The sequence below is a fragment of the Glycine max genome, chromosome 4 (genome assembly GCF_000004515.6).
Source record: "Glycine max cultivar Williams 82 chromosome 4, Glycine_max_v4.0, whole genome shotgun sequence".
Taxonomy (NCBI): Eukaryota; Viridiplantae; Streptophyta; class Magnoliopsida; order Fabales; family Fabaceae; genus Glycine; species Glycine max.
Genome location: NC_016091.4, coordinates 11,753,617 through 11,770,294, shown reverse-complemented (window position 1 = coordinate 11,770,294; position 16,678 = coordinate 11,753,617).

Genomic DNA, 16,678 nt, shown 5'->3' with positions numbered 1-16,678 from the left:
AGTAATGATAGTTGATACAAAGTTGTTGTATTTGGTTTCCACTCAAATGAAACTAGTGTAAGCAAAGTATTTGTACATCCAAAACAATAGAAAAGCATTATGTTCTCCCTTAGTGATTTTATCTAACTTCTTGGCGTTCAACATAATAATTTCTTGTAGTTTGAATCATGTTTGGTGAAGTTGATCTCCAAGTTTGTCTCCTCCCAACGACAATCCTAAAATAACTGCCACTTCCAAAAAGGTAGGGTTGACAACAATATTTAGGAAAATAGATTTGTTTATGGTTGTGGTCTAAAAACCTAAGATGACAATTATAATTTAGAAGGATGCATTGTCAAGGAATATCTACTCAAGATAACATTTATCAAATCATAAATATCCTAATTTTTCTAGTTGTCACCTTCGTGGTTGATACAAGATTCAACCACACAACATATTTTGAAATGGTCATAGGCCATATGCATAAGTCTTTTGGAAACTTGGGAAACTTGTGCTATTCGCAAATGATTGACAAAGGAAACAAATAGAAATTTAGTGGGTGCATCTTCGTCATTGTTGGTTCTTAAGAGAGGTTTGAGCTTGTAGGGGTGGGTTTGAAATTATTTTACAAAAATGAAACTTTACTTTGTGGTGGTGAAAAATTGCTAGTAAGTGTTAACTTTGATTAAGTCATGAATCCAATTTTTGGGGTTCAAATGGTCACGAATCACTACTGTTGATTCATTAGACAACTTAGGACCCTCAATGATTTTGATTAGATACAAATAATTACAAATTTCAAAAACCAAGTCTTATGTGCAAATCAAACAAACACATTGTATATGTGTTTGATAGATCAAATGGAGGCAGACAAATAATAAGTTTTGATAAAACATATATATATATATATATATATATATATATATATATATATATATATATATATATATATATATATGAGACCTCATTTAATACTCTATGTCTTAGATTCATTTTGTAGGATATATCTTAGAAACCTTCTTCCTAGGATCTATCGAAGACCAAGGAAGTAAGGAGAATAATCAAAATCTTTAAAAGGACAACATTTTTCTTCTCTGAAAAGACGCACCTGATACACCTGTTGTGATAGACTGCTCTAAAAAGACTACTTTGAGCCGAAGCGTGCTTCAAGAAAGCTAAAGAGAGTGGTGTTTCAACATGGAGAGGACATACATTTAATTCAAGCATTAAGTGTTCCAAAAAACACTTCTTCAAATGCAAGCCTTCAACTAAGAAAATAAAGTCATTCAGAGACAATGAATACCTACTAAAGATTGCCTTTCAATACAAGAAGTTTTGAAGAGTTGAAGCCACGAACCAATGCGATAATATTTGAAATTTTTTGTCCCATCTTCTTCAAGCTCTTTCTCCTATAAATCTTGAGAGAAAAAGATTGAGTGCTAAACTTGTATATTTGTCTATAAGACGCTTAACTTGTTTATATGCAATTAAACCCCCAACAAATCTATTGATTTGTGTAAGAGCCAAAAGTGGCTTGGTAGCGAAAGAATACTTGTGTTATAAAGCTTAGGTTTAGGTGTGTTGTAAGAGTCAAAAGTGGCAAGGAAGAATACTTGTAACTTTTGTGAAAGTTTTTGGACTTGATTGGTTACCAAGAAATGGACATAGTCTCAGTGGTAGAGACAAATCAATATAAAACCTTTGTGTTTGTTATATTTATTGCTTTCGCTTTAAACTGACTAAGGGTTTGAATTTGATTTTATTTTTAGAAAAAGTATGTTCAAAACTCTTATATGTTTTTATAAAGTTATATAAGACGATAATTGTATCTTATGAAAAGGCTTATGAAAATTTTAAAAATCATAATTCAACTCTCCTTCCTGTGACATTTTCCTTTACAACTATATTGTTAACTATGTCGGCAATGTTTTTAATGTCATAAAATTTGATGACTAAAAGTGAGGGATTTCCAAATTAAGTCAATGAAAATTATTAAAATTAAATTTGAAACCTAAAGGGAAGTTTTATCTAAATTTGAAAGAGAGGTGTGAAAAGGGGGAGATGGGGAGGTATTTAACAACCCATAATAACCATGTTTCCTTTTTTATATTTTTATATATTAAAAGTATTTTATAGTCATTTTAAGCCACTCAAAAATAATATTATTATCAAATTATGGTACTTAAAAATAATGAAACCTTATTATTTTGTTGTCAAAAAATAACGAGGACTTTTTTTACAAAAAAAAATAATGAGACCTTATTATTTTGTTGTCAAAAAATAACGAGGACTTTTTTTACAAAAAAAAATAATGAGACCTTAGAACAACGATTTTCATGATTTTATGTCCATTGCTTTGTTTTTTAAAAAAGTTACTTGATTGATAGTAAGCTCTATGCATACTCTACTAGGGTTTCTTCTAACCCCTAAAAGAGCCATCAAAGTTTTCTCAAAGTTTTTCTTTGTTCTGCTCACGATCTATAAGTGACCACTAAGAAGTATCATGGTGTTGTGAAGATTGAAGGAATTGTTTGGTGGAAAGGTGGTTGGTTGGCAACAAGGAAGGTTGGCATCAATCCATTAGGAGTTTAAAGGAGGGAAGGAAGAGGAGGTGATCCAATTACTAGAGTTAGAGGAAGATCATAACAATGGGGAGGAGAATGAAGAGGATTTTTGGTTGATCAGGAAGGTTCTCTCAAACAGCAATGTGAACCCAAAAGGTGTTCTAGACCTCAATGATCAAGCGTGGAAGGCAAGAGGGAGTAGAGATTAGAGACATGGCCACAAACCCTTTTTCGTGCAAGTTTTTTCAAAAGAAGAATATGAAGATGGTGCTAAAAATGTTCCAATCGAACTTCGACAAAAACCTGGTGGTCATTAATAAGATGGATAAAGAAGCAAAACCCACAATGGCCGTATTGAATAAATATCATTTTCGGATCAAAATATATGATCTATAAATTAAACAAAGGACAAGGGCGTTGACAACATGCATTGTCAATGTGATTGGGGTGTTTGTAGAGTGAGATGAATCAAAGAAGAGTAGGTTAGGAAGATCCATCAAATTTTGGGTACAAATGGATGTCTCAAAACCTTTGAGAACAAGTCTAAAGATCGAGCAAGGACTAAAGGAACCCTTGGGGTTCATTTCAAATATGAGAGGTTGTGCAACTTATGTTATGGTTGCAGTAACCTAGATCACCAGCTGAGAACCTGTGAGTTGAGAAATGAGGATAAGACGGAGGAGGCATGAGAAAGCCTACCTTTTAGCCCTTGGCTGAGAGCGTCCCCAAGGAAAAATACCATCACTGGAGGAATCATTAATGAGGTAATCTTAAGGGGTGTCAAGAGGAACTTGCGTATGGAGAAGGAAAGGGGAAAAAAGAAATAAGAAGCTCTTGTAGTGGGAACAAGGGTGGAGGATGTTGTGGAGACCCTTTTGAAGGTTTAACTCAATAATGAGGAGTACACAAAGGGAGGAGTGAAACAATACATGGGCTTCAGAAAAGATAGATGGAGGAAGTGTCAGGAATTTATTTTGAGGTGAAAGAAAAGCAACATAGGACAATTTCTGGCACGAAAATTGGGGTCCAAAGTGAAAGCCACACTTCGCAAACAAAAGCAAGTCCCAATGTTGCGTGGGGATGACAAGAAAAGGTGGAAATAACAAGAAAAATTGGGGGGATCTAACATAACCTTGTAGTGGACCATGGGAAGAGGAAAATAAAGATCGAAGAGATTGATATTGATGAGTCAATGAAACCAGGTGGCTTGAAAAAACAATGAAATATAATAAACTACACTAGAAATGGGGGTTGAATAATGTGTTAGATAAACATAGAAATCTTTTCGCCATGGAATTGATTTTACATGCAAAATGAGTTCTCAAAAAATTGTTGTCTAGTGACAGAATTCATGTTTTCAAAAAGGTGTTATGGACTATCATCCAATGTTTAATAAAATAGTGATTCAAAATACAGTTTAATATAAAACTTGTGTGCAAAGTTTTATCAATAATAAACCTTAAGAAATACTCAGAAAAGTTAAATGAGGGTAGTAGAAACACTTAATTTATACTGGTTCACTCAACATGAACTACGTTCAGTTCTCCAGGGTTCCACTAATCAATGTTTGATTATAATAAGTATTATGACCTGCCACTCCAGGCTTTGCAAGTATTTTTTCTAAGTCACTACTAGCACAACCCTTAGACTCCCTTAGAATCTAAGAACACCAAGTATTTTTTTGTCATTAAGCCACTCTTGGCTTTCACAAACAAACAGTTTGTAGAATCATAGATTCTATCACTCAAAGAGTACGTTTACAATAAAGAAATCCTTAGTACAATGACTTTGCTAAGCAAATAATGGACTTAATAAGCATTGTGTTTCACTCAATAATATTTCTCTTGAAATCATTTTTGCTCTTTCAACGTATATACTTTTCATCAGTACTGAGCAAAGTTTTTATGAGCTTTATAAAGGAGAAGATGATTGAATCTCTATGGGATCTTGTGCATTCAAATTATAACCGTTGTTGCTCTTGATCATTTGGTTTCAGCTGGAGAAAGATAAGACTAGTTGTGCAACACATTTTCCTTATCGAAAATGATTTTGAATCTATTCTTTCCAAATTTGTTCTTTATTTCAAATGTTAGTCATTTATAAAATGAAAGATAAATAGTTCCACATAATATTTTATTTATACTTAATTCTCTTATTCGAAATAGAATAAGTGAATCACTTTTAATAATAAAACAACAGATTCAACTTTGAGAATCTGAGGACCATTGGATGCTATATATGATTTAGGATGGAAGCAGGTTCCAGTAAATCAAAGTGGACGATCATGGAGCTGGTTAAGATTAAAGAGATTTTGCCATGTTTTCTTTCAATAGATATGTCATGTTCAATTATATTTAAACCATTAGTCATCATAAATTTATATTTTTGTTTTCATAAAAAATAAGAGATGAGTGGATCGTCCAGTCCTAACAAACAAAACATATCACTTATACTGGTGGAGCCTATTTATCAGGCTCATCGGCAACAATGAAGTGTTTAAGTTGGAATTGCCATGGGCTTGGGAACCCATATGCAACTTGAAACTTGTGGAGGCTCATTTGTGATGAAAGGCCCAATTTGGTGTTCCTAATGGAAATCAAAAAGAAATTATGTGAACTAATTTTTTTGAAGAGTATGAGAGGTCAAAGTCATATGTTTGGGCGGATTGTAAGGGTGTAGGTTGTATGAGGACAGGTGGTTTTGTGTTGTTATGGAATGACGAATTAGAGGTTGATATAATGACTTGTTCAGTGAACCATATTGACGCCTTGGTTTCTATCCCAAACATTGATGATGTGTTCCACATGTCTTCTATGTATGGACACCTCGAGGAGACTAATAAGCTTCTTAGTATGGAGTTGTTGAAGGCGTTGAGAAGGAAAAATGATAAGTTGTCATGGCTATGTTTGGCGATTTCAACGTTATCCTAAACAAAGATGAAAAAGATGGGGTAAACTCGTTACCATGTAAAAATTTTTTCATTTTGTAGACACTTTTGAAGTTTGTGGCATGGAGGACCTTGGCTTTAAAGTGCACAAGTTTACATGGAGCAAAGAAAGGAGAAGTGGAGACAACATTAAAGAGAGGTTCGATAGATTTTTATCAAATGGTAAGTGGTATTAGTTTTGGAAACAACATGAAGTCATTCACCTAGCAAGGCATGGTTCAGATCATAACCTAATTGCTTTGTGTTTGACCATAAACCTTGAAATAAGAGGAAAAACGTGAAGCTATACAAATTTGGTTGGATGGAGAAGAATGTGATTAGATGGTGACATCATCGTGGTTGCAAGTAGGAAATATAATGTCAAATTTACCTCGGATGGTAATTTGGAAGAATGGGGTCAAGGGAAGTTTGGGGATTTAAAGAAAAAAAAATAAAAGAAAGGAAGAAATTGCTTTTGGACTTTCAGTAGAAGACCCAGAATGCCAAGATCGTAGGAGAGGCTTTTAAGGCTGAGAAAAGGCTAGATGATTTGATATGGTAGAAGGAGCTTTTTTGGGAGCAACATTCAAGAATAGGCTGGCTCTCTAGTGGTGATAAAAAACACTATTTTTTCCCTGGAAAAGCTTTATAGAGGAGGAGAACATATACCATTGAGAGGCTCCAGGAAGTTGATGGAACTGTAGTGGATAACAAGGAGGATGTTGCAGATTTACTAACATCTCATTTTGAGACCTTTTTCACCTCCGCCAATCCTATTTGTGTTAATGATGTTACGAGCTGAATAGGGAGTAGAGTTAACCTAGAAATGATGGAAGTTTTAGAAGAACATTTCACTCTTGAAGAGGTGAAGGAAACTTTGGCACAAATGCATTTGTTGAAGGCATCGAGGACCAATGGTACACTAGCCTTGTTTTACAAATCTTTTTGGGAGCTAATTCGTAATGATGTGACACACAAGGTCTTGGAGATCCCCAATGATGGTGAAGACCCTGCATGATTGTTCTTATACCAAAGATTAAGAACCCTTTGCATGCAAATGATTCCAAGCCTATTATTAGCTTTTGTAATGTGGTATCTAAGTTGGTAAATAAAACCATTGCAAATAGGCTGAAAAACATCCTTCCTAGTCCGGTGGGGGAAAATCAAAGTGTTTTTGTTCCTAATAGGCTCATTATTGATAATGCACTCATAGCTTTTGAATGCTTCCATTACATGAAAAATAAGGATAAAGGAAGGAAAGGGTTCATAGGTCTAAAATTGGACATGTCAAAACCTTATGACAGGGTGGAATGGTGTTTTTTTGGAAAGTGTGCTTGGGGCTATGGGATTTCCAAGAGGTTGGATTTCCTTCATAATGATATGTGTTAGCAATGTGTCATTTTTGTGGTAGTAAATGATAGCCCCACACAGTTCTTAGGCAGGGAGACCTCCTCTCCCCATACCTATTCATTTTATGTGATAAAGCTTTCTATGTAATATTGTCCTCATCTATTAATAGAGGTCTCATCCATGGTATCAAAATTACACCAAGAACTCCTTAAATCTCACAATCATTTTTTGCAAATGATAGTAACATTTTTGGACAAAGAATTAATCTCAACAAGTCAAAACTTTTTTGTAGCCAAAATATGCCTAGTACCAAAATTAAGGAACTGATCAGTCAGTTGGAGGTAAAGGTAGTGGAGAGTCATGAATGATATTTGGGTCATCCTATGATCGTGGGAAGATCTAAAAATCAAAATTTCAACTTTATTAGAGAAAATTTGAAAGAAACTCAAAGGGTGGAAGGAGAAGGCTTTATCAAAGGTTGGGAGGAAGGTTCTAATCAAATCCGTAGTCCAATCTATCCCTACTTATGTCATGGGATGATTTATGTTGCCGAAAGTGATTTTTGAGGAAATTGAAAGGATCATGGCTCGTTTCTTTTAGGGAGGGGATGCTGGAGGAAGAAAGATCCACTTGTTGAGCTGGAAAAAATTGAAAAAAATAAGAAGCATAAGACCTCAATTTTTGCTTCATGAAGGTTTTCAATGAAGTTCTGCTAGCAAAAAAATGGTGGAGGTTTTTAATTAATGAAGACTTGTTGGTGGCGAGACTGATGAAAGCAAAGTATTTCCCTAATTTCTCTCTAAGGGGAGCACCAAAAGGCCATAGATCGAGTTTTACATGTTTGAATGTATGAATACATGATTTTGATGATGTCAAAGAATAATCAAACAAGGTTGCTTTCAAGATCACTTCAACAAACATTCAAAGGTTAAGCATTGCTTCAAGATTAAGACAAGGTTGCTTCAACAAACAAGCATTGCTTCAAGATTCATTCAAGATCAACTTTTTCCTCAAAACACATTGTTTCCAACATGTCAAGGCTCTGGTAATCGATTACCAAATAGTGTAATTGATTACCAGAAGACAAGTTTGCAAATCAGCTTCTTAAAAGGGTTTGAAATTTGAACTTTGAATGTATAATCGATCACTAGCAACGGAACTCTTGAAATTCAATTTGAAAGGACATGACCCTTCAAAATATAACTGTGTAATCGATTACCAGAAACCTGTAATCAATTACCAGTGAATAATTTTAGAAAAAGCTTTTTGAAAAGACACATCTCTTCAAACCATTTTGAAAAGGCACAAATGACCTATATATATGTGTGTCTGACTTCAAAAAGTAAGAGAGAGATATTCTAAGAGAACTTCATTGTCAAATGCTCTTTCAACAACTCTTGGGCAAAAACTTGCAAATCTATTGAAAGTTCATCCAGGAACATCAAATTGTATTATCCACTTTAAAGGAGAGAAATCTTTATGTTCATCTTAGAAAGTAAGTTGTAATCAAGAGACTAATTGTCTCTTGAATTGTGAGTTTCCTAAACACAAAGGAAAGAGATTCTTTGGTTGTTCATAAGATGTAAAAAAGTTTTTTTACAATGTTAGTGAAAATCTCAAGTGGGTTGCTTGAGGACTGGACGTAGGCACGGGAAATAGCTGAACCAATATAAATCAAGTTTGTATTTCTCTCTTCCCTTATCTCAGCTATTTTACTGGAGTTTACTTTGTCCTGCACATTTAAAAGAACATTGTTAAATTGATTGCTTCTTCTTCTTCTTCTTCTACATTCTAAGCCTATCATTTAAAATGGGGTTTAAGTTTATTAGTGGGAAAATTTTGAAACGTAATTCACCCACCCTTCTTAAGTTATTGAGGCCACTTGTCCAACAAGTGGTATCAGAGTAGGATTATTGTCTAAAGTTTAAAAACTACAAGAATAGATATGACCTCATCTAACTTTCCATTTCCTAAGGGAAATTCTATTAATAGGTCTGTTGTTTTCAATGGCAAGGGTTATCACTATTGGAAAACCCAAATGTAAATCTTTATTGAAATCATAGATTTAAATATATGGGAAGCCATTGAATTTGGTCCCTTCATTCCTACAATGGTAGTGGGAAATGCAACTATAGAAAAACCTAGAGAAGAATGGAATGATGACGAAAGAAGAAAGGTTCAATATAATTTAAAGACCTAAAATATAATCACTTTTGCATTAGGCATGAATGAATGTTTTAGAGTCTCAAATTGTAAAAATGCAAAAAGAAATGTGGGATACATTACAAGTGACCCATGAAGGCACAACTGGTGTCAAGAGATCTAGAATAAACACTCTTACACATGAATATGAACTGTTTAGAATGTATCAATATGAGACCATACAAGATATGCATAAGAGATTTACTTATATAGTTAATCATCTTGCATTATTGAGAAAAATATTTCCTAATGAAGATCTCATTAACAAAGTGCTGAGATGTTTAAGCAGGCAATGAAAACCAAAAGTAACAGCAATTGCAGAATCAAGAGATCTCACTAATATGTCTCTTGCCACTCTTTTTGGAAAGCTTCAAGAACATGAAATGGAACTTATGAGACTCCATCAACATGAAAAGAATAATAAAAAGAGGAAAGGAATAGCACTCAGAGCCTCATAATCTTCTATTCAAGAAGAAAGTGACAAAGAAGACTTGAATGAAATAGAAGAAGATGATGATTTCAGATTCTTTGTAAAGAGATTCAACAAATTTTTGAGAAATAAAGGAAATCAAAGGAGATCAAATATCAATCCAAAGAAGAAAGGAGAAGATTCCTACTTAACCCCAAAATGCGATGAATGCGATCAACCTAGGCACTTACGATTAAATTGTCATGTCCTTAAAAGAAGAATGGAAAAATCTGACAAGAGCAATTTCAAAGAAAAGAAAGCAAGCATCACTTGGGAAGATAATGACATGGATTCTTCAAGTGATTCAGAAAATAAAATCATAAATCTGGGTCTCATGGCACATTGATAGTGGTTTCTCCAAACACATGGCGGGAGATGCATCAAAGATTATTCATATTTCTCCTAAAGATAGTGAATATATGATCTATGGAGACAACAAACAAAGGTAAAATTGTAGGAGTTGGAAAAATAGGTACAAATCCCTCTACCTCCATAAAAAAAATGTTTTACTTATTGATGATCTTATGCATGATTTATTAAGGCCACTTGATCAACAAGCCTAACAAGTGGTATCAAATGATACCAAAAGGCCACTTGTCTTTGATTGATTACTTTTGATGATTGTTTTTTATTGAGTTTTGATTGTCCTTGATGCTTATCTTTGAGAGTTATGTTGATTGTCTTTGATGATTGTTTTTGATTGAGTTTTGATTGTCCTTGATGATTGTCTTTGAGAGTTATGCTGATTATTGATTACTTTTGATGATTGTTTTTTATTATTATATATTTTGATTATTTATACTGCATATGTATTTTTGTGGATGCACAATAGTTAGTTTTAAGGCCTTTTGATATCATTTGATTTTCATATATTCAAACAAGCGGTAACATTCTCTTTTGGGCCAAGAAATGGTACTTTGAACGGTATGGCCTGCTCTATTCTTTTAATTCATTATAAATTGCTTAATGTTATTCTCATCTCTGCTCATGATTTGTTTTTGATATTGACAAAGGGGGAGAGATAGATAAAAGATAAGATAGTAAGGGGACTTATCTATTTTATTTATGAGACAGTTTTTTTTTACATATATGAAATCTTCAATTGTTTCATATAAGTAATCATTGCAAAATCAAGGGAGAGTAAACTATACAAATAGATATTCTTTTATTTTTACTCCTAACCTACAGATGATTCTCATCATCAAAAAGGAGGAGAATGTGAATCATGTAGGTTTCAGGTTTTGATGACGCCGAAAAGAATTTGCTTGATAATTATTCTCATCATCAAAAAGGGGGAGAATGTGAATAATGCAGGTTTTGATGATGCTGAGAAGAATTCACTTGATAAATACTGTCATCATAAAAAAGGGGAAGATTGTAAATGTATGAATACATGATTTTGATGATGTCAAAGAATAATCGATTATCAGAAGGCAAGTTTGCAAATCAGCTTCTTAAAATGGTTTGAAATTTGAATTTTGAATGTATAATCGATTACCATTGATGTGTAATCGATTACCAGCAACGGAACTCTTGAAATTCCATTTGAAAAGACATGACCCTTCAAAATATAACTGTGTAATCGATTACCAGAAATTTGTAATCGATTACTAGTGAAGAATTTTAGAAAAAACTTTTTGAAAAGACACATTTCTTCAAACCATTTTGAAAAGGCACGAAGGGCCTATATATATGTGTGTCTGACTTCAAAAAGTAAGAGAGAGAGAGATTATAAGAGAACTTCATTGTCAAATGCTCTCTCAACAACTCTTGGGAAAACACTTGCAAATCTATTGAGAGTTCATCTAGGAACATCAAATTGTATTATTCACTCTAAAGGAGAGAAATCTTTTTGTTCATCTCAGCAAGTAAGTTGTAATCAAGAGACTGGTTGTTTCTTAAATTGTGAGTTTCCTGAACATAAGAGAAAGGGATTCCTTGAGTGTTCAGAAGTTGTAAAAAAGTTTTTTACAAAGTTAGTGAAAATCTCAAGTGGGTTGTTTGAGGATTGGACGTAGACACGAGAAGTGGTCGAACCAGTATAAATCAAGTTTGTATTTCTCTCTTCCCTTATCTCAGTTATTTTACTGGAATTTACTTTGTCTTGCGCATTTAAAAGAACATTATTAAATTGATTGCTTCTTCTTCTTCTTCTGCATTCTAAGCCTGTCATTTAAAAAGGGGTTTAAGTTTGTTAGTGGAAAAATTTTGAAACTTAATTCACCCCCCCCTTCTTAAATTATTGAGGCCACTTGTCCAACAACATGATGTAGTATATGGGAGGCAAGATGGATTATGGAGGAAGGAAATGCTTGGAGAATAGAAGATGGTAGAACCGTGGATGTTAAAATTGACAAATGGATCAATCGGTTGTTAGGTAATAGAATCCCACCAAATGATGCCCTTAATGTTCCAGATGGGATGAAAGTATGTGCAATTAATAGATCAAGAGAAAAATTCCTGGAACATGGAGCTTTTTTCCCAACCTTTTGACCAACCAACAATGGAAGCGATTAAAGTAATGCCACTTAGGTGGACAATGACAACGTGTAGTATTTTCTGGAAGCACACCTCCAATGGTTATTATACTGTGAAGTCAAGGTATTTTGTGGCAAATAACAAATACTCCCGTCTTGAGTCACCATCTTTTCAAGTATTAGACCCTTTGTGGAGCTTAATCTGAAACAACTCAACATTGGAAAAATGTAAAAACTTGGCTTGGAGGGCATGCTAAAAAATCTTACTAGTTTGTAAAAATCTTTGTAAGAATCGGGTTGATTTGAACCTGATGTGTCTAATTTGTGGGACAAAGGAAGAGTCAACCATGCATGCTCTAGTCTACTGTGGTGAAGCCGCTGTGTTTGTTTGCATCACCATTGAGCTTGCAAACTGGGGAGGAGAGGTATGACAATTTCAAAGATTGGTTGGTGAATCTTTTGAGCTATATAGATGTAGAGGCTAGAGTAGCAGTCTTGGCAACCATTGGGCAATTTGGATTGCACGTAACCAATGCATTTTCCATAATTCCTGAATAGGCTTTTCACATATCTTGGACAAGATAAGGAGAGCCTTGCCAGCTTCAAGCCACCCCCGTTCTCCTCCAGAGAGTGTAAGTAATAACAGGATAAGGTGGAATGCTCCACTCGATGGTATCTTCAAGATCAATTTTGACATTACAATTCCAAAGGAAGTGTCTCAAGCTCATTGTAGAGAATCTAAAGGTCATGTATTGGTGGCGACAATGAAGCTCCTCGAATCAATCTTGGAGCCAAGGGAGGTAGAAGCCTATGCATTCTGATGGACAATCTTACAAGATGCCGATTTACTGCTTTCTAATGCATGTTACGAAACTGACTGCTTGCAATTGTTTCAACAATGGAAGAAGAGAGATGAGTGGGGGTGGGGGGAATCATTGTTCCATGGAATCATTGTTGATCGCAGGGGGGGAATCATTGTTCCATGGAATCATTGTTGATCGCAAAATGATGCTTGCAAACTCTCTACATGGAAAGATCTTCTATTTACCAAAAGAGATGGAAACCAAGTTGCTCACTCTTTGACTTCTTTATCGCTTTCTTATGATGAGTTTTGCTGGATTGAGGAGATCTCTCAAGTTGGACCAAATCATTTAAAATGATGTATCTTTTTTTATCAATAAATATCCAACTTTAATATAAAAAATACTTATTTTAAATTTTTAGCTAAAAATACCTTACATAATTTTTTTTACTAAAAACGCCTTGCATGAAAAAAAAAAAACTACTAAAAACTTCTGGAAGAAAAGGAACCTCCAAAATCTAGATAGATCATAGATCTAATAATAATTAGGCGGTTATATAAAATAGATAACATCTATTTTCACTATTTTGGAAAGTTGTGATTAATTAATTATTAGCATACGCCCACGCTTTGAATAATGTCGCAACATGTTCCAAATTCTCAATTCCAACTAATGGAGGAATTTGGACTTTAATATTCTTACTTTTCTTGGTGGACTATAATAATATAACTATTTTTTTATATTCTTATCTTATTCTCTCTCGTTTCCCTTTATAAAAATTATATTATTTATAATAATGTAACTAAAAAATAAGTTATAATAAACTATAAAACTAATAAAAAATAATTTCTTAATATATTTTTTATATATTCAAACGCTATTTTTTTAAGTGTTCAAACACTATTGTTAATTAATATTTAAATAAACCAAATATTAGATCTAGTTTTGAACTAAAAACACCTTCTTTGAAAGAAAAAGACCCTTAAAAACCTGGATACGTCCAATAATAATTAAGCAGTTGAATGAAATGGCTAACGTGTATCGTAGAAAATTATGATTAAATAATAAATATGAATAATTGAATAGAATATGCCCACGCGTTGAATATCTTCCAGTTTTTCAATCCAACTCCCTTCTTCGTGCAAGAATTTGGATTTTACTTTTCTTCCCTTATCCTCTCAAGTTTCCCTTTATGAAAAAAATTCTATTAAGTATAAATAACCATAACTATCTTGAATAAGAATGCTTTTATATCTTAAAAAATACTTTTAGAAGTTATTGTTTAATGAAAATATTTTAAGAATTTTTTTAACAATTTTTAAACCTCTTATCTATTTTAATTTATAATTTTTTATTTATAAATTAAATTTCATTATTTTAAAATAAATTACCATTAATTAAAAAAATCATATAACACAATGTAAATTATTTACCATATATTCAAAATATAATTTATATATTCAAAAATATTATAAATTTTAATTATATAAAATAAATATTTATATTGAATATTATGTATATTTAGATACTAGTTATAATAATAGAAAACAGGAAGTTTGTAATATGTTTTTTCAAAGCATGTTTGATAAAATTAGTTGAAAAAGTTAGCTATTAGTTGAAAAATTATTTTATTGACTTACAAGATAAAATCATGTGTTGAAATAACAAAAAAAATATAAACTTACATAAAGGAAAATAAAAATTTTCCTTAAATAGAAAAAAATCTGATAAATGATCAAGGACAAAAAATGAAAAAAATATAAAAAAATTAGAAACGACGTTTTAAAAAATATTACTTTAAATAGCATCGCAAAACGCTATAAATTATTAAGAAAATTCACTTACTAAATAGTTAAACAAATTTTTAACTAGTAAAAAGAGTTAGAAACTATTTGAAATACCTTGACAAACATAAATACATAAATCTAACATTCAATTTAAAGCAAAATTTGCTATGTATCTTAAAGTTTAACATGAGAATGTTTAGAGAAAACACTTTTACACATCCAATTCCAAATTATCATATATGATAAGTTTGTTAAATTTTATAATAATTAACTTTTCTTTTATAGAAATAAAAATTATTTTAAAAAATATACCAATAATAATTTATAATTAATTGACAGTGTAAAACTACTTTATTGTTTATACCATCAATGTAGAACAATTCAATAATACTATCTCTACCTCTAATTCATGAAAATCTATAAAAGTGATTAGATTAGTTAGTTTGTTATAAACTTTAATTTTATTCAAAAACTACTCATGACATTAAATGGTTTAACATATGATTATTTTTCAAAATATAAGTTTTCAACCAATGAATATATTTTGTTTTGTTGATAGTTCAATAAATACATTCATTTTTATGAAAAAAGAAGATAATCATTAATAAACCTCATACATAATTAAGGATAAAAAGAAAATTTAACAACAAAGTAGTTATATGTTTCTTATAATTAAATATTAAGAAAATATTACTTTTGTTTCTTATATATAAAACTTATATATAAAACTGAAGGTAGTGATATTTATCACTTTTTTTTTATTATTAAAAGTTGCATTTATCTCTCTCTTAGTGCATAGTCTAAACAAGTTTCATGCACTTTTTATCCTAAATTCTCACTTTTTTATAATTTAAATATTATTTTTAAAAATTATTCAAAATATTATTATTTTTTCAATTATACATTTTATTTTAAAAAATAATATTTTAAGTTGTGCATTACACACGATAAATATATAATTAAAATCCATAGTACACATAAATATAATTGAATATATAATTATATTATAATCAATTTTTATAAAAAGTATATAAGTTAAATTATTATCAAATTTATTATAAATAAGTATTTTTAATATATAATATATTTTAAAATTATCATGAACAATTTAATTTGTGATATAAAGTTATTTTTAATTATTGATTTTTTTAAAAAAAAATATTGAAATTCAATTTAGAAGTAAAAATAAAAAAAAGATTAATAGTAAACAGAATCAAACATACAAATAAAAAAATTATAGTTTGAGATGATTAAGACATAATTATATTTAAATAATTATTGGAATAGTATGTAATTCTACTTTCAAAGAAGAGAGAAAATAAAATATTAAAAATATCTAATTAAGAGAGCATGAAAAGTGAAAATATCACTATCTAAATCTTATATTTTAATCTATAACATAAGAATACACATGAACATATTCTTAATTATTGAGAAATACTAACATCACAATATTTAATGCTCTATTATTAATTTAATTTTGTTAAAAATTAGTCACATTTTATATTTAATATGCCACTCATTTAGAGTGATTACATTTTGATAATAAAAACTTCAAATATTTAATTAATAACTCTGTTTTCTTTTTATCGTACTACATCATTAATTAAACTAATCATTTATGATTTTTTCTCTCAATTTGTAGAAAATTCAAGGTTATCCCATAAATATTTTTTTCAAAATTTTAAGGGGAGTGTTTCCTTAATACATTTATGTTAGATGTCCATAAATTTTATGTTTTTGAACACGTGTTTTAATTCGTCAAAAAGAGAGAAAATAGTTAGAGTTCCTTATTAAACTTGGTCAATTCTAATATGGAGTAGTTTCTTTGGAACTACACGGGTGAAGCAGTTGTTAAGACCGTAGGATATAATATTAAGAAAATCGACGGAATAGATTTATTACCTGGAACCGATTAGTAAGTTTAGTTCCGTATACGAATTTAATTTATTTATAATCTACAACAGTTACAATTATAATTTTTAATTAGGGAAACAACCTACTACACGGTGACAAAACAAGATTTTTTTTCTCCTATTTTTTAATTTACTTTTTCATTTCATTTTTAAATATTGTTTATTTATTTTTGTTCCGGTAACAAACCTGTTATTGCAGGTAATT